This window comes from Hyaena hyaena, unplaced genomic scaffold, assembly GCF_003009895.1.
Source record: "Hyaena hyaena isolate Hyena2069 unplaced genomic scaffold, ASM300989v1 scaffold_821, whole genome shotgun sequence".
In the NCBI taxonomy this organism is placed as follows: domain Eukaryota; kingdom Metazoa; phylum Chordata; class Mammalia; order Carnivora; family Hyaenidae; genus Hyaena; species Hyaena hyaena.
This window is the reverse complement of record NW_024081452.1, coordinates 15,162-40,060: the sequence shown is the minus strand read 5'-3', so window position 1 is coordinate 40,060 and position 24,899 is coordinate 15,162.

Here is a 24,899-nt window from a genome sequence, read left to right as displayed (position 1 = left end):
CCTATATTTTCCAGTACATTTTGGAATATTACCCCATTCTAGTCATAATGTCCTTCTTTCAGTCCCTTGAGGAGACCAAAGTCCTCTCTCAGGGTTCTGGCATATGCTATTCCTGGTGCCATAAATTCTTTTCATATGAATTGACCCCTTCTCAGCCTCAGCAGCTATCATTTCTCTTCCCTGACCTCATAAATTAAGGTGTTTCTAATTATAATGCTTTGTTCCTTTTCTTTGTGTTGCTTATCAAAACTTTAAAGCATGTACTTAATCATTGGTTTACTTTTTATTATTTGTGGTAGCTCCATGAAAGTAAGCATTGTTCTACCACTATTGTATTTACATAAGCTGACAGAGTGCTGGGTACATGGTACACAACCCAGCAGAGGAGCACCACACAGTGGTTAGGTGTGCAGGCTCTCATGTTAGATAGCCAGATCCCTACTCCCAGATCTATGGACAATATTTATGCAATTTTGGGAGGATTACTTTCTCTGTGTCTTTGTCCTTTCCTATTCAATCTGTAAAACAGAGAAAATAGTGATTGTCTCAGAGAGCAGATATGAGGGTTAGAAGTAATGTATGAAACTGAAATATCTACCAAAGAATAAGTGCTCAATAATTGTTTGCTAAAATATGCTGTAAATAAATATTCATTGATTCAACTTTCTATTGTGTGTTGATTTGTCATTGAAAAAGCTCTTTTAGTTGCAAAGGTATATTATTTCTAACATTAAGTAATCAAACCTCTCTAATGTTCAGTTTCTTCAACTATAAAATGAATTAAGTTGGGTATTGTGATCTCTGTGGGCTTTTTCCTGGTTCTAGAATCTTTAATTATATGACTACAGAGTAGGTGTGTGTGTGTGGGGTGCCTTTTTTTTCTAATTACAAAATAGGTTTTGTTTTGACTCCTTTACTTGTCATAAAAGTAGCCATTCTCAATTACTTAAAAACAGTTGTTTCATTTGTTTTGTGTTTGTTTTAGTAAGAGCTGGATGGAGGCTACTGAAAATCATCTAGGAAGCTTTTTCAAAATACAGATGTTTTTCTCTCTTCTCTTGCCTTTGATTCTAACACAGATGGGGAGGGGGTGTTGTAGTTTAAAAACCTCCCCCAGCAAAATCAAATATCCTCCTTCTAGCATCTTCCAGTGATCACCTACTGTATGTTTTATTGAGAACCAATGCTTTAAAAGATAGGAAAGAAGAGATGCTTAGCATCATTGTCTGTATATAAGCCAAATATAAGAGGCTTTCCATCTTTGGACAATGTGATGACTATGACCATGTACCATTTATTCTCCTCAATTGGGGTTGTTATGAATGTCACTGTTCTGAAAATGATTCTGTTCACAGCTCTGTGCAACGATCTCTCTCCAATCTTTGGAACTTCTGTATCAAGTGGCATTTTAATATCACAAGTCTCTTTAAAAAATTACACCATAATAAAACTTAAGTGACTTGAATTTCCTTGTATTCTACTGCAGTGAAATTCTAGTTAGATTTTAAAAGGCATCATGTTTTTGAAATATGTTATAATCAAATTCCAGTGAAAAATCACAACAAATCTTGGTTTCAAGTGTAAAATTTTGAATAAATGTTTTATCCTGATTCTTGTCTGATCTACTTTAATTCTTTTTACTTCTGTTAACCAAATAGACACAGTGAGAGGCAGATTCACAAACAGGACAGGGCATGGGAGTTGGGTCAAGTGTGGGATGCTTGACCTTAGTACCTAACAAATTTAGGTGTCTTGAAAGTCCAAAGTTGACTTTTATTTCCTTCATGGTGGGAATTGATTTATTAGCTTAGGTGTTGACCGTGACTCTGGCTCACTTCATGACCTTTCCTCTGCCTTAGATATATGTCTATTCTCTGAGGCCTTTGTTGTCTGCAGTTGCAACCAGGGAATTTTCTACAGCTTGGGAAAAAAAAAAAACAGTGTAAAGAGAAACATTTAACAGAAGTCTTTGAAACCTAGTCTTACTTGTATTTAATTTTTTTCTTACAGTTTTACATTTTTCAGATATAATCAATTTTGTTGTATAAAATTTCCATTTCAATCAGCACCTGCCCAAAAAAGCTTTTCAGAGTACTTTTAATTTATACCTACTGAAGCTGGCTCCTGTTTGCAAGGTGTTTGGATAGGAAAACTTTTTAGTTTGAGGGATCTTTTGCAAATTCTTGCTTATATTTGCTACTGCAGATGTAACTGAAGCTCTCAATTACCTCATTTTCTCAACATTCTCTGAAACTTCCCAGTGCTTCAGGTATCATTGAACATTTGAAATAGAAAAAAAGTTTTGTTTAACTTTGAATGGAAAAACCAGACAGTTTTTAGGAAAGCAAAAACATAGACGCATGAGAGAATTGCTTCACTATTCCAGATGTCTTCTCTGAACTTAAAAAAAAATTCAATACATATCTACTAGTGGGGGTAAGGTTAGAACATGTAAGTGTGAGAGAAAGCACCCATCTTCCAAAGACCCCAGAGGGAACTTTCACTTTTGAATGTGGGTTCTAAGCAAATGCTGATTCAGTTCCACAATATTTAATATGTGCCTATTATGAGCAAGCATTGTGAGAGATAATCATAAAGCAAAGACACAGCCTTTTGGGAGTTCAAAGTCTAATGGAGGAGACAGATTTATGCACCTGACTCAGATTATGAAAACCATGAGAAGTGATGTCTTAGGGATAGACAGGAGGGGGTTTGGACACATGGGGAGGGACTAAGGAATCTTGAGGAACTTCTTGAGCTTGGAAAGATGTGTATGGCAAGGTACATTTTTAAATTCTTTCCAATTCCATTAAGTATCATATACTTTAGGAATAAGCTAACTCTAGCATTTAGTCACTTATTTATTCATTCAACATCATTGAAGACTCTCCGGGCTGGTTACTGGGCATTCTTGGATTTATTCACTATTTATTCATTCAATATATATTATTTTAGTGCTTACCACATGCTCTTTACTATTCCAAACTCCTTAATGTATTCTCTCCCTAGGACTATAATCTTGGGAGGTTCTGAAGATGGTAAACCATGGGAAATGGTGCATGGCCATGGAGTCAAATTGAAACTTTTTCATTCTCCAAATAATTCACAAATAATTCATTGTTTACCTTGCTATTCATAATTGCAGTTTTTCCAAGCAGAGCTATTCTAAATTTAACTGATATCATAATTTGAGGTTAAAGGAAACAACAGTAGACTAGGAAAGAAATGTCTAGTCCAGAACTCATCATTTATTATCCTCTTTATCTTGGTCAAGTCAATCTCTCCCTGTCTATTCTCTACCTTTAAGATGAGGATAATAATTTTACTTGGTAATATTAGAGTGGGTAGTTGTGAGGACTGAATGAGAAAGCATACCTGAAAGCCCCTTATAAGCTGTGAAGCATATAAAAATGTAATGTTTTATTGATTAGCAACTTTTAGCACAGCAGGTACTAGACATTTGCAAAATACTTGATGATTATGAAGTTGATGGCAAACACTTGGTTGATATTGAATATTATCAACATACCGAACAAGTGATCATTGGAAATGTGTCTGTTCTGGACTGAATTGTGGCCCCCCTCAGATTCATATGTTGAAGCCATAATCCCTAAGGTGACTACACTAGGATATAGGGCCTTGAAAGAGGTAGTTTACATTAAATGAGTTCATAAGGATGGAGCTCTAATCCAATAGGACTGATGTCCTTATAAGAAGAGGAAAAGACACCAGGAGCACTTGTGGACAAGGGAAAATTATGTGAGGACACAGCAAGAAGGCACCCATCTGCAAGCCAAGGAAAGAGACCCCATGAGAAACTAAGCTTGCCAGCACCTTGATCTCGGACTTACAACCTCTACAACTTTAAGAAAATAAAATTATGTTATTTAATCCACTTAGTCTGTAGTATTGTGTTATGGCATCCCTAGCAAAATAATATAGAATCCTTATATAAACTTCAGTAATTTTTCACTCTCTTAATGGTTTATACATATCACAACTAAAAATTATTAAAATGGAATCATGCTTACCTAGAGTTTTAGAGCTGGAGTCACTTAAAAGGGATACAAACCCAGATTTAGAGGATTACCAGCTGTTTAACGCTACAAATTAAAGAATTGTGGAAATATCCTAACTAATTCAGTTGTTGCTTAAATTTTACCCCTAAGTTTTTGAATTACGTTCAACAAATTTTATACCAAGCAGTGCACATCTGTTGTTAAGATGCACAGATGTGTATTTGCAAAAAGTATATATGTCTCATGGGGTGTGGGGGTGGCTCAGTCGGTTTAGCTTCCAACTTTGGCCCAGGTCTTGATCTCATGGCTTATGGGTTCTAGCTCTGCATTTGGCCTTGTACTGACAGCTTGGAGCCTGGAGCCTGCTTTGGATTCTGTGTCTCCCTCTCTCTCTACCCCTCCCCTGCTCACACTCTTTCTCAAAAATAAACATTAAAAATTAAATATATATACATGTTTGTATATATATGTTTATAGAGGTGTCACATCTTAGTATATGGACATCAAAGAAATGAAATGCCAGAAATCTTTAATTATTTACTGGGCTCATTTTCTTACCCAGTGGGGATTATATTTATATATGTGTTGATATCTTATTTTCATTCAATGTGGAAGGGTTTTCACTTGTGAGATATATGTTCCTATCTTGTTCAAATTCCTAAATATTTTCACTGAGAAATACTACTTTTTAATTTTTATTTTTCAGGTATGTTATAGATATGATTTTATTTTGAGTGCTTTGTTTTACGATTAAACAAGGATTAGGAATTCATGGCTAAAATGACAACTAGTCTTCAGAGTGAATCACTTGGTACTATTGTGTAGATTTTAGAATACATATAACAGTTATTCTCTGATAACTGTACAGCCTCTTTTTAAGTAGATAACACTTTATTTTAAATAAAAGCTTGAGGGCCATTTGTGAAAACTGGCTAACATTGTAAGATAGGTTATAGAAAGGATATGTTTTTTTGGCATCTGTTACAGCCTCAAGTGGAGGCTTGTTTTGAAGATTTAGCCGAACAAACATATCCTTAATAAAGAAGGCGAATGATTTAAAAGTTCAGAAACTGATGTCATAACCAATTCAGGAAACGACACCATCTTTTCGTTAACAAATTAGTGTAAACAAATAGTGTGAGGGCAATAGACGAATAGATGCTGAACAGATATTCAGCCTAGCAACAAAGAGGACTCTTTCCAGTGATTACTCCGTGGTCAGAGGTTTTGTTACCAGAAGGAGAAATAAAGCAGGAGGATTAGCCATACATTCATGAGAGAGAAGTGATGGTGGTGAGGTTACCAACAAGTACTAGCACACTCTAAAATAGTCATGTGACTAACGTAGCATGTTTACCTTGAGACCAGTCTCTTGTGAATCTATGGGCAGATCAGTCATCATCTGTTGTCTGTTTTCTGCTTTCTTTGTTTTGTGGTGGCTCTCCAGGAAAGGGGGAGAGGTTGAGAAGACAATAAGAATCCATATAGTTAAAACACTTTCTCCCATCCTGGAGGGGAATCAGCCTGCCCCTCTCCCAACCATTGTTCTCAGTTTCTTAGAAAGAGCAGGACTGCTCTAGCTCTCTCGCCATGTTTTTCTGAATGTAGAGCCTTTCCCGGGGGCCTCAGGCCAGGCTAGCCAGCCAGAAGTGCATCTGTGTGGAGGCTGCTGGTCAATCCTTGGTTGGTTTCCTGCCTGCCTTAGGGTAGATTTATGAGCATCACTGACTCTCTTAAAGTCTGCAGTCTTACTCTTGACCAGCCTATGTAGCTTCTGGTGCATTGCAATATATTTTGACTTAATAATTTGCAGTTATAAAGAAAATCATTTTAGGGATGCCTGGGTGGCTCAGTCAGTTGAGAAGCTGACTCTTGATTTCAGCTCAGATCATGATACCAGGGTCATGGGATCAAGCCCCATGTTCAGCTCCGCACTGAGTGTGGAGTCTGCTTAAGATTCTCTCTCTTTCTCTCTCCCTTTGTCTCTTACCCCAGCTCATGCATTCTTTCTCTCTAGAATGAACAAACAAATAAAATCTTTTTAGATTAATGTTGTATCTCTTAACTGTTTTCACTTCCTAATCTACATTTGATTATAATGTTCCCTTTACTTGGAATGGCTTTTCCCCTTCATTTACTTTAAATTTGTACATCATTCACTGTTAGTCTCAGTCTCAATTATTCATGAGCTTCTCTTGGATGCCCTGTCTCTCTTCTTAGCTACTACAGTACTAGCATTTATGCACAGGGAGGCATATGAGTAAGGTAATGAGTAAGGACACCTTCCTAGCTATAGCCAACTCCTGACTAATAATTAATATTAAGTATTAAAGAATATTAAGCATTCTCTTTGCTGAAAAGAACCTGTTTAGCATAGGCTAATCAAGTGTTTTCCAAATGTTATGACTGAAACATTTTTTTCTACTAACATCTGTAGACCTCTGACTGGTGTGAAAACCATCAACATGACCTTCAGAGATGGTCTAACTGATCTTTGTTCCACACTCAACAAAATACTAGTCTAGGCTGTACTCAGAGGGGCAGGGGTGCATCTATTTCTCCAGAGATAATTCTATACCTTTCTCTATTTTCATATTCTGTTGTGTGATAAGTTGCACCAGGCTCACAAGATATAGTCCCCAGCACAAATTTATTTTTTAAAGTTATTTTATTTATTTATTTATTTATTTATTTATTTATTTATTTATTCTCAAGTTAGTTAACACACAGTATAGTCTTGGCTTCAGGAATAGAATTCAGTGATTCAACAGTTACATATAACACCCAGTACTCATTCCCAACAAGTGCCCTCCTTAATGCCTGTCACCCATTTTCTCCACTTCCCCCATCAACCCTCAATTTGTTCTCTGTTTTTAAGAATCTTTTATGGTTTGCCTCCCTGTCTGTTTTTATCTTATTCTTTCTTCCCTTCCTCTATGATCATCTGTTAAGTTTCTCAAATTTCACATATGAGTGAAATCATTTGATACCTGTCTTTCTCTGACTTTTATCACTTAGCATCATACCCTCCAGTTCCATCCATGTTGTTGCAAATGGTAAGATTTCATTCTTTTTCATTGCTGAGTAGTATTCCATTATATATATGTATACACACACACACACACACACACATCTTAATCCATTCATCAGCTGGTGTACATTTGTGCTCTTTCCATCATTTGGCTATTGTTGATAACACTGCTATAAACATTGGGGTTCATGCACCCCTTCGAATCAACACTCCTGTATCCTTTGGATAAATTCCTAAGAGTGCAATTCTCAGCACACATTTAGACTAGTCCATTATCAGAACTGTTCCAGCTATGTGTATATAAACATGTAAAAAAGGCCTTGCATTTAAGTTCAGTTTGGAGGGGGGCAGTTGAACCTCATTCACTGCATATTCAGGTGGTGAGGACTGGCTTTCTATGAGATGATAGCTCCATCTGGCCAGGAAAATATTGTTGATATCTTGAATGCATCTCCTTACCAACTTTATTCTCTATCTTTTAGATAAGCAAAACTTGTTTATGATGTCTGCATCTGATCTTTTTGTTACTCTAAGCCTGCCCTTGGCATTTGTCAGTATTGAGGTCATATAATCTAGTAAATTCCAAAAATATCTCCCCATCAATAACCTAATCCCCCATTTATATCTTTTTATATTTTCAAGAAGCTATAATTGTCAAATGCAGCAGATAAAAAAACCCATAGTTTTAACTTAGAAATTATAAGATTACAGTCTTTTAACTGTCATTAAACCAACTTGCCAGATTGAGTTATATGCTTACCAAAAATAGGTTGTGCTTGATTTTGTAACTGTTTATGCTGTACTATTTATTAAACTCTCATAATTTAATTAGTGTTACATAGCCAATGACAACAATGCAGAAAAGATTACTGTTGAATGCTTTGTGTAAAATAATAGATGAAAAGTAGCCTGCCAAAACCGAAACAAAATGCTGGTATAAAATTAGGTGTGGACGGGGGCGCCTGGGTGGCTTAGTCGGTTAAGCGTCCGACTTTCGCTTAGGTCATGATCTCACGGTTCGTGGGTTCGAACCCTGCATCGGGCTCGGTGCTGACTGTCAGCTCAGAGCCTGGAGCCTATTTCAGAGTCTGTATCTCCCTCTCTCTCTGACCCTCCCCTGCTCACGCTGTCTCTCTCTCTCCTACAAATAAATAAAAATATTTTAAAAAATTAGGTGTGGACAAAACAGTTATAAAAGTTGGGGAACGGGGAGCCATAAAAATCTGGAAGTGCCTTTAAATTCTTGGTTCACTTAAAAGGCTTAAAACTAGATAGCATAGATAATGTATCATCAATTATGAAAAGACAGTGTGGATTTCCAATCAGCAAATCCATATGCTAATGTAAAGTTTGGTTCTAAGCCAAAATCTGGGCAAATTAATGTGTTTTTATGTATTTTTAGTTAAATTGAATTATGTATCATATGTGTTATGTATTGTTTTTAAATGATCTTTTGGTTTAACCACCTATCTTTTTTAGTTAAACAACCAACTTGTCAGTTCAGTCCTGTTATACAGGATGAGAGGCTCCTGTTGTATAAGTGTTGTGACAAATGAAACCTCACATTGTCTGCTGTCATTGCAGCTCTCCTCTCACTTAGCTATAGTGTGGACATACCTAAAGCCATAAAGCCCTGTGCTCCCTGTACTGCAGTTGCTGCATCCACCTTCAGCTCTTTTCTGCTCGGTAGTCTGTAGGAAAGTGTAAACGATGGGGAGGAGGCTGTCTCCTGGCTCTGGATGAGCTTATTCCTTCTATCAGCTTTATGGCTGTTGTCTTGCCCTCTCTGAATTCCTGAAGTACAGATGGTTTCTTGTTTTAGTCCCAGAAACCCAGTTTGCTTTTCCTAACATTGCATTCACTTCTTTAAGCTGGTGACTTGCTTTGGTAGCTGATGGCTCAGATACTCTCTTCTTTGTTCTCGCCTCCTGGCTTGTGGGTCTCATACCTATTCTACTCATACTTTCCATGGCTTCATCTTTCTCTGAGTTGAGCGTCTGCTTCATGGTCACTTATCTTGGTCTTCACTTGGTAACTTTGAAGCTTCAGTCATAACTTACATCTTTGAGACATCAATCCCCTGCTCTTTTAACTATGTTTTCTAGCAGAAATAGAAGACTGGAACATAACTGTGAAGGCAGCCATGCTTTGTATATATTGCTCTCAGTTCCTTTCTTCTTTATGCTATTTTGAACTGAGTCTAGGGGCAAAGATGAAATTGGAGAGACTAATCTCTTGTAAATTCATAGCTTGTTCACAGGCATCTGCAGTTACCACCCACAATTAGTTAGCTCTGGATTATTAATTATATGTATGTCTTGATCATGGTTTTAGATTTTAGAAACCAACACTAGAAGTTCAAGCCAACCACGGAAGCCTGGCAGAATTTTCCAGTAAACAGATAAAGAGGAGTAAGGTGGGGTGGTGGTGGTAGTGAATGGATGTTCATTATTATAAAGATGTACTATATCCTTGGGCCATGGTAGAGAATAAACCCAATGAAGTTACTGTGAACACAACAACTGAAAAAGGAATAAGAAAACAATGCTTGTGCTTATAATACTTTGTAGGAATTATGTTTGAGCTTGAAGTTTGGAGAAGGGTCTAGAGTAGTTTAAAACTTATTTTAGGCTTATTGCTACAGGAATAAAATGAGAATGAGAACATGTACCACTACATAGTTCTGGCCCTCAAAGCACTCTCCTCAAATACACTTCTGAGTGATGCTAAAGCAGGGTTGTCCAGTGATATAACAAATAACAACCTATATGAACAAGCACCAAGGTCAATATGCCTATGCCAATCATTAACCCAAATTGAATCACCAGTCTAACCCTTTATTTCCAAATAGACTTGTAGGTGTTATTATATGGCTTTATAGCTCATTCAATATTGAGAGTTCTACTTCCCCTATTTGGAATTTATCAGTTAGATGTAGACACCACATGTGTTGAGATGGTTAATAAATGTGACTCTGTCTTAACTTACCTTGCCTGAAATCAGTTCCTGATGAGCAAGGCAAGGCAAAGGCTTAGGAATATGATTCATTGGTACAGAAAATAAACACAGACTATACTACACCTATGCTAAAAAACAAAGAAACCCAGGGCATAGATATAAGGGCAGTTCCCATGAAAGAAAAAGATATGGTGTCTTTAAACAAAGTAATGCTGGAAGTGTAGGATTCTCATTTTATACAGTAATGTACAATAGCATGAATTGTGTTCTCCAGATATCTTGGCAGAAAGACATCATTCTGTGGCATTTGGCCAATAGTTACAGACAAAATGTTTACAAACAGTAAAGAATTTCATTGTTATTAGTAGGCTATTTTTTGCCACTACTTGATAGAAGTGAGGGGTGATAATTCAAACAGAAGGGATTTAAATGAATTTGCATGGCATTTACTGGCAAATGCCAACTTGCAGTCATTTAAATTACATTCATTTTAGATACATTGATTGCTAAAATTATATAAAAATTTTGAAGTACACATCAAAGATTGCTTTATTGCTATATATGCAAAATGCTATACATAAAAATTTCTTCCACTTAATAAGCCACATTGCAAAATCAATTTGGGTCCTGCTTGCTATGCTAAAAATGTAAGATAAAGACACAATTCCAAAGATCTTAGCAGTGTGGATTTTTTGACAGAAGAAAATACAATATGGTTGAGGCATATCTGGGACTTCTGATGAGGTCCGTTTTCAGCTCCCTGCTTCTTGTCCTAAACAGGGGGTTGCCCTGAGGACATCTTAAGAAGGATCCTCTGTGGGGAGGAGGGTTGTGCCTCAGTTGGTTAAGCATCCAACTTTGTCTCAGGTCATGATCTCATGATTTGTGGCTTGTGAGTTGGAGCCCTCATTAGGCTTACTGCTTTCAACCTGTCATTGCAGAGCCCACTTTGGGGCCTCTCTCTGCCCTTCTCGTGCTCATGCTGTCTCAAGATAAATAAATATTAAAAAAAAAAGAAGAAGGACCCTTTGGGTTGTATTAATAGCAGGAACAGTGCATACCAATGAAGTTATGTTTATACAATCATGTGTAAGGCAGTGATTCATCTTTGAGCAAGTACTCTGGATCATTTATTTTGTAACATTTTTAATACTGAACTGCTGGGCACCTGTGTCATAGTCTTGCCTCATCCTTGAATAATTAGTACCAAGTTATCTTCTCTTACTAAACCTTTCCACTCCTACCACATTATTATCTTTTTGAGCTATGCATGTGTAAGTGGTATACTGAATGAGCTGGTTGCAGGACACTGAGATTCTAGAGTAAGAAGTTTTCTTTTTAATTGTTCTCTTTAAAACTTGGTCTCTGATTCTGTTTTTCCATGTTCCTAGATTTAAAAAAAATATGAAGGCAAGTCCTAGAGTTTTGGGGGCTCTGAAACAAAAAACAGGCCCATTTCTGAAATTAAAATGTCCTGTTGAGTGTAATAGCCAAACTTAAAACCTCATTTGATTGGTATCTTTTATTCTCTCCTATATTGGACCTGATTCAGGCAGGTAGCCTGTAATGGGGGAGGCTATATTATTCGCTTCCCTCTCCATACCATACTTCCTTTTCTCAGTTATAAGATGGGGTTTCTGACCATTTGGGGCTCAAGCCAAAGTTGGAGAGGGAATTCACAAGAAGCATGATTTATACATTACAGGTGAAGTGATAAGGTTCTAACATTGCTCTGGTTCCTTCTGGATGTGGTGGAGGCAATTTGGATAGCTCTTTCTCTAGTAGTGTGTGTGTGTGGCACATGTCCAGATGGCATCACCTTCAAGCTCAGCCAGGGACCCCTGTCCTGGCCCCCATTCTGTAGTTTGTCCTCCTTCATCTATGCACCTCCACATAGAATGATGACTCCACAAGCCCAAGGAGATTAGAAGCCCACACTTCTAGACCCCTTCTCTGTACTAGGACCCTGGGATACTTTTCCAAGTGACTCTGACCCTCCTTTCCAGTCCCTTCTCATGCCTCTTCCCCAGGGCTATTTTCTAGGAACAGACCATACCCACTGTGTCCACTCCTAAGCCCAGGGAATGGCCAAGGGTGACTTTTTTGCTGAGGGTGGTAAGTGGGCATAGCTTGGTGGTTTGGGTTTGGGTGTTCATATACAAGCACAGGGACCTCCTTGCACTAGAGAGAGGAGTCAGAATGAGAGATCCAGACTAGAGACTGAGGATTGGCAACCCCTTCCCCCTAGACACCCGACATAACCCTTTTGTGCCATGGAACTCTGAGGAGTCTGAAAATTGGAAACTTGAACCTGATCTTCCAGATCATTCTGAAATTATATTTTTGAAGTAGGAAGATGAAACATTTTATTCAACAGTTTTTTAGCCCCATTTACACTTTTAAGTATTTAGATAATTATAGGTGGGCCTCTAATTGTATTCTTGCCCTAGATCCGTGTATGTGTGTGTGTGTGTGTGTGTGTGTGTGTGTGTGTGTGTGTATGCAATCTACTTCCTAGGGGCCTCTAATTATAATTGCTGTAGTCAACACACACACACATACACACATATATATAATATATATTTATACATACATATACATTTATACATAGTTTTTTTTTTAATAGTTTTTTTCTTTTCTAGGTCAACCATTGGATTTCTTATAGACCACCCCAAACAACTGATGCCTGTTGCAGCCCTTCATCCTTTTAGGCAGAGGGATGTGCTTTTTTAAAAATAGGTCCCTTTAGCCATGAGCAATCAGGCATCCTTTCCCTATCATCAGAAGAAGTGAACATCACTCCTATAGGAAGTCTCTTTCTCCTTAGTGCTAGGAGGTGGTTCTAAATACAGCCTCTCTCTTAGTTTCCTACTGGAAAGAGGTTGCCTCTATCCTTTCAAATGCCAGGGAACATGTGACAAGTTCTCCCTATGGTTCTCTCAAAGTCACTTGCACTTGGCATGAAATAATGGGAAAAGATCTTTCGTGCATTCTCCATGGGGGTATGAGGTTCTGTGAAGTCCACTGACAACCCTCCAGGACAGTCCTTATTCCCTGGCATCTCCAGCATCACCCTCATTGGACTGGAAGTGGGTGGGCATTAATGCTGGCAGACCTGGGTTTCCACTTTTCTTAGTTTGCTCAGCATGGATAGTCTTGGACCTCCCTTCAGAGAGTCCTTGACAGATGTTGTATTTATGAACCTTCGAGGTCTCCACTAAAATTCCTCAGCATCAGGAAAAGCCAAATTTAACATCCTGTTACATTTGCATTTGAGGGAGGCCCAAATCCCATGTCTTTATTTCTCCCTCTATGGGCAGGATAGGGGTGGGGGGGGCAAGAGAGAGAACCTCAAATGTGTGTAAGAAAATAAATGTTTAGATCCCCAAACAAAGAGAAAGTAAAAGATAAGAAGATGCTAAAATCCAGTAAGTAGTGTAGACTTACAAGCAGAAAAGGAAAAAGACTAATTTAAGAAACTGGCTCTAATATTAAACATTAGTGAAGCCAACCTCACATCAGAGGAAAACTGAGCAGTAGACACAGTTTCTACGGCTACCAAGAAAGATGCAATGGAATTGATGTCCTAGAATCATGGAAAATTCAGGAGCTGAGGATTTCAAGATTTTTGTGCAATCCATGCCAGGAAACCCACTGGTTTGTAGTCAGCTCTCAAAGGTACAGTCTTCCAAAGCATCAGGAGGAGGTTCAGCGAGGGAGATTGCCAGGGGTGATTATTCTGCTAAGACAGGTGGGCTGATGAGAGAGCAACTGCTCCAAGAAGCATGTTTTGAAGGCCTCCGACATTAAGGAGCAAGAGGCCCTGGCAGCAGCCACTGTGTCTTAGGGAAAACATGTCTTGAGACCCTGCCATAGACGAGAAAATGCAGATACAGGAGCAAAAGACAAAACTGTAGAGAACATAAGGCTGCTACAATGTGGGAACTCTGATTTTGAAGTCAGGGAGGCAGTGTCTCTAGAACCCATTTCTAGAAAAATACTATGCTTAGCACAGCATCTGTGTACCAGGAAGGAAGGGCTTCAAAAGGAAATGGAAATTAAGAGTTTTTAAATGTATGAGATGATGAATAAGACAGCCTCAAGTAAGACATTATTGCTGGGGATGTCACCCCAGAGCAATTTTCTAAGTTTTGCAAGAAGACCAGAATGTCTCAAGTGCCACTCTGCAGGAGAGGGAACTGGTGATATTCTACCACCTCTCCTCTCCACCCTGGCTCATACCCACAGGGACCGTCAGCAGCCCCCTGAGGGGAGATGTCTCCTGATCCAGTTGAAGTCACAGATCCTACCTCAGATAACTGTCAGAGATATGTCATATCCTCTGAGCCTGGAAACTCTCTTCTGATGTTTCTTCTGATGACCTCCTTCCCTCACATACCATCTGATCTCTGCATTATGGTAACTACCTCTAGATGCTGCCATAGGAGCTCCATGCATTTGAAGAGAAAGCCCAACTTCCACTGTCGAAGGAACTCCAATTCTATCCAGGCAACTTTACCAAGAGAAACTTTTGGCTGAAAGTGAGCTGAATAAGACATTTTGGAGGGAGAACTTTGAGACTCTTATTTCTTTGATCTATAACTCAAAAGGGTCTGTAATTTTGGACTTTAATTTTCATCTAGAAATTTAGTAATAGAAGGGTTTATATTGTTTGAATTTGAGGCATATTTTATACTGTTGATTTTTCCCCTTGTTATATAGGATTTTTAAAAATTAAACTTCTGGGGGCGCCTGGGTGGCTTAGTTGGTTAAGCGTCCGACTTTCGCTTAGGTCATGATCTCGCGGTTCGTGGGTTCGGGCCCCGCGTCGGGCTCTGTGCTGACTGCCAGCTCAGAGCCTGGAGCCTGTTTCAGTTTGTGACTCCCTCTCTCTCTGACCCTCCCCTGCTCACGCTGTCTCTCTCTCTCTCCTAGAAATAAATAAAAAACATTAAAAAAAAGTTTAAAAAAAATAATAAAAATTAAACTTCTGTTGTGCTATTTGGACAGTATGGCTGCATATAATTTGAGATGAGAAATAGAATGAAGGCTAAATTTTTAGCTTCAGGTAAAATATAGTCATGGAGTTAGTTTAAAGGTCCCAACACATTTTAGAGCTCTCTGGGGACAGAAACTGGAAATGCCATCCTCTTTCCAAGAAGAATAATCAAAGAAGCAGTTCTAGGGGAAGGAGGACGCAGGGCTGCCCTGATAAACTGCCCTTCTCCTCCTGCAGGGATCCATCACTCCCCTGGCTGGCCATGGCTGGGCTGGTAAGCCAGATGGCTCCAGAAAACAAACAGAAAATGTAAGGGATGGACCAGTTTCTTCCTTTCCTCGTGTTCCTCTTGGCCTATAAAATGGGAACTTTCACCCTGTAGGATTATGGTGGAGAGGCTTCTGTCCCTTTTTACATCTTCTTCAACTGCTTCTTCCTTAGGGAGAGACTCACCTCCTGCTTTATAAGGGAAGCCAGACCTGACTCCATTCCTGTGCAGAGTGGGCTGCCTTTTCTCAGTCACTCACCTGTAGAGCATTTAGATTCATTTTTACATGAAGGAGAGGTCTGATTTAGGCTGCTCTTCAACACAATTTTGCCAGAAAATATATAGTATTTTGATGCCCATTTGATACTCTGTTTCTCATTTTGTTCAGAACCCTTAGGAGTGAGATTATTACCCTGAGAAACTATAATACTCCTAATCCTTGTCAAAGGCTGGAACTATAGACACAGCCTCTTATCACAGATGCAGACCTGCCTGCCTCTTGGTCGATCCATGTCCTCAGCTCCTGCACTTCTTGGAAGCAGAATGACATGAAGCACATGGGATGTGAGCCTGCAGGAAGAATGCCAAAATAGTAATTGGCAACTATAACCTTGTGGCTATTTCTCTAGGCAGGGAGATGCTCAGATTCTACATGACTGGTTACATTTATTGGCACAAAAATATGAGGGAAAACTTCTGAGAAAACATAAGAATTTAATATAAATACCCCTCAAAAACCAAAGACTCCATTTGCTTTGTTGTGCTCATTAAACCGTCTCGCTTTTATTCTTCTTAGTGGTCTATTCACTGGAATACATTGCTATCTCTTTCTCCGGGCTTTTAGCCTCATCCTATTCAGGGAATTACTCTCACCTCCACCCATTGGGACTGGTTTTTGCAATTAAAATAAACCAGCAACTATTGACTGGAGAAAATATGTTAGCTCAATGTGTTTGATCCTTTCTGCTGCCTAGACTCTTGGCTTCATTTGCCGCACTGATGTTGTTGCTCTTGCCAAGGTTTTCTCTTTTGTCTGGGCTGTAAATATCTTTGGGTAGCTGCCCAGGGTGCTTGATCTGTTGGGTGCTGATCTGCAAGTACTGCTCTGCTGTTTAGCTTAGTCTAATAACTGAGATCCATCACCTAATGTCTGCTTTGAATTTCATGCTGGAGTGTGTGGGTATGTGTCTTTGGGTACTAAGTTAATAAGTTTGGGTGGGTCAGTGGTCCACCTTCTTGTCCTCAAAATAAAGATGGCTTTGGTGTATGTTTAGAGGTATGTGGATTTCTCATGGACAAGTGTGTGAATCCTCTAAAGCCTAAGTGTTAGCAATTTTGCACTGTTTTCTATCGCAAAGGTTTGTGCAACAACTTGCAACAACAACAACAAAACAAAAAAAGACAAAAACAGAAGAAAATAGAGTGATTAAATAAGAATAAAAGAGAAATTGGACTGGAAAAATAGGTTGAAACCAGGGATGAAGTTAGCACACAAAAATGGATGCTGAGGCCTGCCACACTTGCTACATTTAGGGCCTAGATTTTCCTCTGAGTTTTCAACACAAACAGAGAAAAAACAAAAATACACAATTGTCTGAGGACATAATAAAAACATTCAAAAGGACAATTATTCTTGAATACTATGAATACTAGGGGTATGCTTTCTGTGTTTTCATAAAAACAGTTATTTTTTTAATATAGTTTATTGTCAAGTTGATTTTCATACAACACACAGTGCTCATCCCAACAAGTGCCCTCCTCCATGCCCATCACCCATTTTCCTCTCTCCCCACCCCCATCAGCCCTCAGTTTGTTTCTCGTATTTAAGAGTTTCTTATGGCTTGACTCCCTTTCTCTCCTTAACTACTTTTTCCCCTTCCCTTCCCCTATAGTCCTTTGTTAAGTTTCTCCTGTTCCACATATGAGTGAAAACATATGGTATCTGTCTTTCTCTACCTGAATTATTTCACTTGGCATAATACCCTTGAGTTCCATCCAAGTTGCTACAAATGGCTATATTTCTTTTTTTTTTTTCATTGCCATGTAGTATTCCATTGTATAGATAAACCACATCTTCTTGATCCAGTCATCAGTTGATGGACATTTAGGCTCTTTCCATAATTTAGCTATTCCCTATCATAAAGACAATTCTGTGAAATTTAATGAACCACATTATTAGTAATGTCCTCATTGTGAGACAATAGTTAATATCCCAGGGTTGTTTCTTTTAGCATCATCCCTCAACATAGCTGATGTAATTATTAAACACAGTGCATTCACTAAGAGCAGTTCTATAGGGACCAGACAATGTACTCAACTTATATGGTGCTCAGAGTTTCAACTTGATTCAGGACAAATTGAAGTTTATAATTTATGGACCACTTATCCAAAGTTTGGCCAGTTCTTCTTAAATAGTGTTTCTCTCAATGGAATTTTTTGATAGCTACTGGGAAACAGTAGGTGGGAGATTATGATTCCTTTATAAGTTCCTGGAGTACAGACAGTCCCTATTATTGGTTGAATTCAGAATCTTATTTCTTTAAAGTCAAGTGGGCTGGAAAGTAGGACTGACATTCTCTTTTCAAATTTGGAGATCCTTAATGATCTCACTTCTATAAGTAAGCCCAGGTAATTTGCATGTAAAGGATAGTAGGTTTTCTTTGCTCAAGCACAGTGAAAAATTAAAGATGCAAGCAACTAAGTTCTATTACAAAGGCCTTAAATGCAATAATTTTAGTCTAGACATTTTTTGAAGGGAGTGTTGGAAAAAAGTTAACTCAAGCATAAAAAATAATTCAGTAAACATCTATGAAATACGTAGAGTTTTAAAAATGTTTTATTTATTTCTGAGAGAGAGAGAGAGACAGCATGAGCAGGGGAGGGTCACAGAGAAAGGGAGATACAGAATCTGAAGCAGGCTCCAGGCTCTGAGCTGGCTGTCAGCACAGAGCCCGACACAGGGCTCAAACTCACAAACCCTGAGATCATGACCTCAGCCGAAGTCGGACGCTTAACTGACTGAGCCACCCAGGCGCCCCAAAATATGTAGATTTAAACATTTAATTTCCTGGTGAACTTTCCTAAGAAAACAGATTGCAAAATGTATCTCAAAAACCCCAATGATTTCACCTGCTCCCCAATGGCTGTTAGATAGAAGTCAGTTAAATTTGGGGGGAGTCCATTGAAAAATGGAAAAAAAAAATTGGCTTTTGAATAATTGACATATTACCAGTCTTCCTGGCAGTAATTAGATAATGGCACATTTTCTTACCTTCCAGTTTCAACTTGTAATTGATTCCATTAATACCATTTTTACTGAGTTATTAAAGTCAAACTTATTTCTAACAGCACCATTCCTTCTATATAGATTAAAATATTAAGTAAATTTCATCTCCCCATTTCCCTACCTTTCAGATATGAGTTATTCACATTAAGACACTGTGAGTCCTTTTTATCAGGAAGGTAAAACTTTTCTAGAAGCCCCATTGAAAATTTTTGGTTGTGTACATTAGCCAGAACTGTGTGACATGACCACTTATAGCTGTGGTGGAGATAGAGAAAGTGAGCATTTAGCTTTTTCAGCCTCTAGGAGGAAGGCACAGCAGGAAGAGTGGGAATTGGTGTTTGGTTACCAACAGATAATGTTTTCTACCACAGCGCTCTATGCCATAATAAGAAAGGTGGTGCTGGAAGTAGGTTTTAGGTATTCCCTTATACTTAAATTTAGATATTTTTATTAGCAAATGGGTAGGGGGCCACAAGGAACTCTTTTAACAGAGTTAAAACAAAGGCAGGAGGAGGTTCAAGGCAATAGTCCTAACATAGAAAGTCCTAAGCCATATTCTTCTTTTTTAAAGTCCTAAGTCTTCAATTTGCCTTTTAATGTAGCAGACTGCTGTGCACTTCTTGATAGCAGGCCAGTATATTTTTCTGTTTCATCTGGAGGCATTTCTATGCCTCTTTTCTGAAAACTGAGATGAAAGACTTTCAGATTTGGTGTCCTGCCTTTGAATGAGATATTTGATAGAACATATCTTGGAAAATAAAAACATACCCCAGGAAAAATTGGTATAATTATATAATAGAGTAAATATATAAAATAGTCACATCTTTCTCTTTCATTTTATTTTAGAGATTTAATCAAACTAATTATTTTTTGTGATATTTATTGCATAAGAAACATAATGGGAAAGAAAAATAATTACATTTTCATCATTTGAAACAACTGTTTTCACCATACAAAGACATCAGGTAGAATGTTTTCAGTAGCAAACAACAAATGCCTCATCTCTAGTGACTTAAAAAATAATGAGATCTATTTAAGTAACATAATAAGTGCCTATGTAGGTAGACTGCAAGAGTCACTTCAGGTTACCTCTGCCTTCCTCTGAGAGGCTCTTGGCTCCAGCTGCTTCTGTGTGTTGGTACCATTTGTAGGCTGGTACCAAAATGACCACAGTTCAGAGCATCACATATAAAACAAATTTCCATAGAAGAGCTTATTCTCAAGAGCAAAGAATCCTCAAAGTGTGATTTAGACTGGCTTCATTACAATCACCTGAGAACTTGTTAGAAATGAAATGCTCAGGCCCCACTCCAGAACCATCAAAATTGGAAGGAAGAGGGGTGTGAAAAGAGGAGGGGGAAGATAAGGAGAGGGCTAGGCACTGGGACTTCAAAAACTTCCCCAGACTAAGAATCTTTGGTTTCACCTAATTGTGACCTCCTCTGGACTGGGTCTAGCCTGGGCCCAGACTTCCCAGAACACATGTTCTTGAGAAGAAGGTGAATATCTGCACAGAACCATCGCCTTGTTGGGAAGGATGATGGCTATTGATTGGCAAGGCCACCAAGAGCACCTTCTTCACATATTCCATGGTTATAATCTCAGCAAGATCCAAATTCATACTCTTTTTCCTCTCTTAATGTTATAATGTATTTTCATATTCTTATATAGTTTTATTTCATAATTATTGCCTTAATGTCTACACAATGAATTGAGTCATTTTGAAGTTGAAGTGTATGTAATTTTCACAAACTTAAGAAATGTTCATAAAGACAATGAGGAACTGGTGTTATATAAGCTTAAAATTACCATAGAAACAGACTCTGCAAAGCTATGCTATCAGAGGCATAGCAGACGTTTGTGTGATGATGTGTCAAACACAAGGAAAACATAGCTTTTGGGAGCTGTGCTCAGTGTTTTTCTACCTTCCTTGGTGACAGAACTTGTATGGAGATAATTCCAAGTAAAAGAAATGTACGAGGGTACAGCTGTACACTATAATTAGTGGAATACTAGTTCTTCTAAGTATGTGATGGAAATACCATGATTCATGCTGGATAGCTAAATATTTGGGAACTCAATGCCAGTTATTTCCTAACTTTCTTCTGACAGTGATCATATAAAGTGGAAAGAAAACTAATTGACAAATCAAACAATGGATACTTATTAGGCACCTTATTAGACATACCTACAAGCAGTATGTTAGGGACTATGCAAGAGAAGGAAGACTAAAATGTGATCCCTGCTCTTGAGGTGCTTATATTATTGCTGAGAGATGAGTCAATGAACATGAAAAGACAGCTAATTCAAGGAACCAGACAAATAACTAATAAGAGACTGTGTGTTTATCAAATGGCTATTATCAAATATGAGATTAGTAGGTGCTTAGTGGAAAGTTTTGGATTAAGGTTAGTAGGACAAAATCATAGAGGAGTGATTGCAGCAGGATTCCAAAAGATGGACAGCATTTAGATCTACACAGAAGGATCACTGGGTAGCATAGTTAGGTGAAAGAAAGGCACAAGGGTACAGCCTTTAGAGAATGAAGGAGTAGACCAGTCTAGTTTGAAAGGCGAGATAAAATCCATTCCTATTGTGTTTCCAGTTAAAACATCTGGTATTTTTACATGCTAAATGTAAGCTGGAGACTTGTATGGAGTGATATTGGAGATATGGGTGAGGGCTAGAGGTGTTAATGAACCATGTTATGGTTTTAAGCTTTCCTATGCCTCAGTTTCCTCATCTATAGAATAGGACTAATAAGATATGCCTCAAAAAGTTTTTATGAGGATTAAATGAATTAGTATAAGTGCACGGAACCCAAAAATTGTTTAGAAAATATTTATACTGTAAGTACTATTAGCATTATTGTCTTTTTAGCAATGGTAGACCCTTAAAGATTATTAAACAGAAGTTTTTAATGATGCAAAGAACTTATCAAACTCAGTTCCCAAAGAACAAATAACCCAGTGAAGAAATGAGTAGAAGATGCAAATAGACACTCCAGGAAGACATCCAGATAGCTAACAGACGCATGAAAAGATGCTCAACATCATCAGAGAAATACAAATCAAAACCACAATGAGATACCACCTCACACCTGTCAGAATGTAAAATTAACAACTCCAGAAACAATAGATGTTGGTCAGGATGTGGAGAAAAGGGAACCCTTTTGCAAGCTGGTGCAACCACTCTGGAGAACAGTATGGAGGTTCTTCAAAAAATTGCTGTTAGAATTATCTTAGAACCTAGCAATTGCACTATTAGGTATTTATCTAAAGGATACAGGAGTGCTAATTCAAATGGGCACATGCACCTCAATGTTTATAGCAGCACTATCATCAATAGCCAAATGATAGAAAGAGCCCAAATGGATTATATATATATATAAAATGGAATACTAATTGGTGATCAAAAAGAATAAAATCTTACCATTTGCAGCAACATGGATGGAACTAGAGTGTATTATGCTAAGTGAAGTAAGTAAGTCAGAGAAAGACAAATATATGATTTCACTCGTGTGGAATTATGAAACACAACAGGTGAACATAAGAGAAGGGATGAAAAATAAGATGAAAACAGAGAAGGAGGCAAACCATAAGAGATTCTTAAATACAGAGAACAAACTGAGGGTTGCTGGAAAGGTGTTGGGTGGGGGTGATAGGCTAAACAGGGGCTGGGCATTAAGGAGAGATCTTATTGGGACGAGCACTGTGTATTATATGTAAGTGATGAATCACTGAGTTTTACTCCTGAAACCAGTACTACAGTGTATGTTAACTAACTTGCATTTAAATAAATAGATTTTTTAAAAGATAGCATAAACAGACGTTACTTAAAGGATGAAATTTTTAAAAAATACAATATTTGAGGAGAAAATTTTTAAACACCCCAAAATTAGTTTTGGGGAATTGTCAAGTAAAAAGAGGAAAGAAATTATGGCATGCATAATTCCACCATTTAGAGATAATCTCTCTTAGCAGAATGTATATATTCCAGACCTTTTTCTGTGTTTTTATTTTTACCATTAAAAAAAGTTGATAAATATACTTTTTCATGCAGTTTTAGGTTCACAGAAAAAAAGGGTACCTGTATACCCCTTGCCCCCACACATACAAAGCTTCCTTCATTGTTAACATCCGCCATCAGAGTGGTGCATTTGTTATAATTGACGAACCTACACTGACACATTATACTCACCCAAAGTTTGTAGTTTATGTTAGGGTTTACTCGGTGCTGTACATTCTTTGGGTTTGGGTAAATATATAGTGACATGTATCCACCATTAGAGTATCAGGCAGAGTAGTTTCACTACCCTAAAAATCCTGTTTTCTGCCTGTTTATTCCACCTTCCTCCTAACCCTTGGAAACCACTACTCTTTTTATTGTTGCCAGTTTTGCCTTTTCCAGAGTGTCATATAATTGGAATCATAGCCTTTTCGGATTGGCTTCTTTCACTTAGTAATGTGCATTTAAGTTTCCTCTATGTCCTTTTATAGCTCAATAGCTCATTTCCTTTTGGCACTGAGTAATATTCTGTGGTCTAGATGTACCATAGTTTATTTATCCATTTACCTAATGAAGGACACCCTGGTTGCTTCCAAATTTTGGCAACTATGAATAAAGCTATTATAAACATTCATGTGCAGGTTATCTGTGGACATATGTTTTCAGTTCATTTTGGTAAATACCAGGAAAACGATTGCTGGGTCATATGGTAAGAGTATATTTAGGTTTGTAATTGAGGAACACATTTTAAGCTCAACTGGGCCATATAGAGGATTGAATTGCAAAGTAGGTTTCTCTAGGGCTCGGTGCCTCATCTCCCTTTCTTAGTTTTGACTTTCCTCTCCAGCCGGACTTTTTCTGTACTGCTGCTCTCTTGTAGTTTTGGCTGGTTTGTGGGGCTGATCCAGCACTGACTCAACATAAAACCTTTCTAATCAGTGTACATCATCCTCTGGTGTCTTGGTAAAAATTCAGGAAGGGAACAGCCTGATTGGCTCAATCTAGCCAGGATTGATGGGTTTGCTCCCACTTTGGTGTTTAAACAGCTGGGGCAAAGGTGAAAAGCCCAAAGCCTTTAGTCAGACCTGCCTGCCCTTTAGGAGAAGCTTAGGGAATAATGGGGAAAGGGCCTAATTTCAAATCAGGGAGTTGACGTTTAGGGGGCTATGCTTGTTCTATACCATTAGAAACTACTGATCTCAGTTAACCGGTTTCTCTGGTCTAATTATTACAGCACTCTCTTTTAATTTCAAAACTCTTCTCATTTGGATGATAAATTGTATGTGGACCTCAAGTACAACCTACTTAAACATTTTGACTGGGATTCTTTGTGGTTATCCAGTACATGGTTGGGAGGTATTCTAGAAATTTTTCCTGGAGACTTCTCTGTGTGTTTGGGGGGAAGTAAACCACATAGAATAAGGAAAACAAGGAAAAGGAAATAAAACTAGGTTGAAGTTGTAGTTTGCAAGAGTTGGAATACATTTTGTTTCAGACTAAATGAATATTAGGTTTTAAAAGACAAAATGAAACAGTTCAGAAATCTTCTGAAATTGGCTATCTTCTATCACTAATATACTTTAGTTAAATGCAAATGAACATAAAAATACAGTAGTCTACCCGTATTTGTGGTTCTGCTTTCTGCATTTCAGTTACCTGATGTTAACTGTGATCCAGAAGCAGATGCTCCTACTTTGGACATACAGTCTGAAGGTCGATTGTAGCCTAATGCTGGGTCACAATGCCTACATCATCCACTTCACATTTGCCTCAGGCATTTTATTATCTCACATCATCACAAAAAGAAGGGTGAGTATGGAACAATAATATATTTTGAAGAAAAAGAAACCACATTCACATAACTCATTACAATATATTGTTATAATTGTTCTATTTCATTATTATTTATTGTTGCGACCTCTTACTGTGCCTACTTTATAAATTAAACTTAATCATAAGTATGTGTGTATAGGAAAAAACATAGTATATATAGAGCTTGGTACTATCTACAGCTTCAGAAATCCATTGGGGGTCTTGGAACGTAACCCCAAGAATAAGGGAGGCCTACTGTAGTTGTTTTGTTGGCTCAAATTTACCTGTTAATTAAATAGTTCTTATGTTTTGCATCTCTCCAATATTTGAGCAAGCCATACATTTAGTGACAATAGTTCTAACATAAATTCAGTAGTTCTTCCTGAAAGGTAATCAACAAGTAGATGGTTGGCTTTTGTGCTCATTTAAGTAAAGACCGCTTTTTTTTTAAACTTCCTTTCTAGGGTATGCTTTCCTTTCAACATTGTTTATTAGATCCCAAGCAGTTCTGACATTAA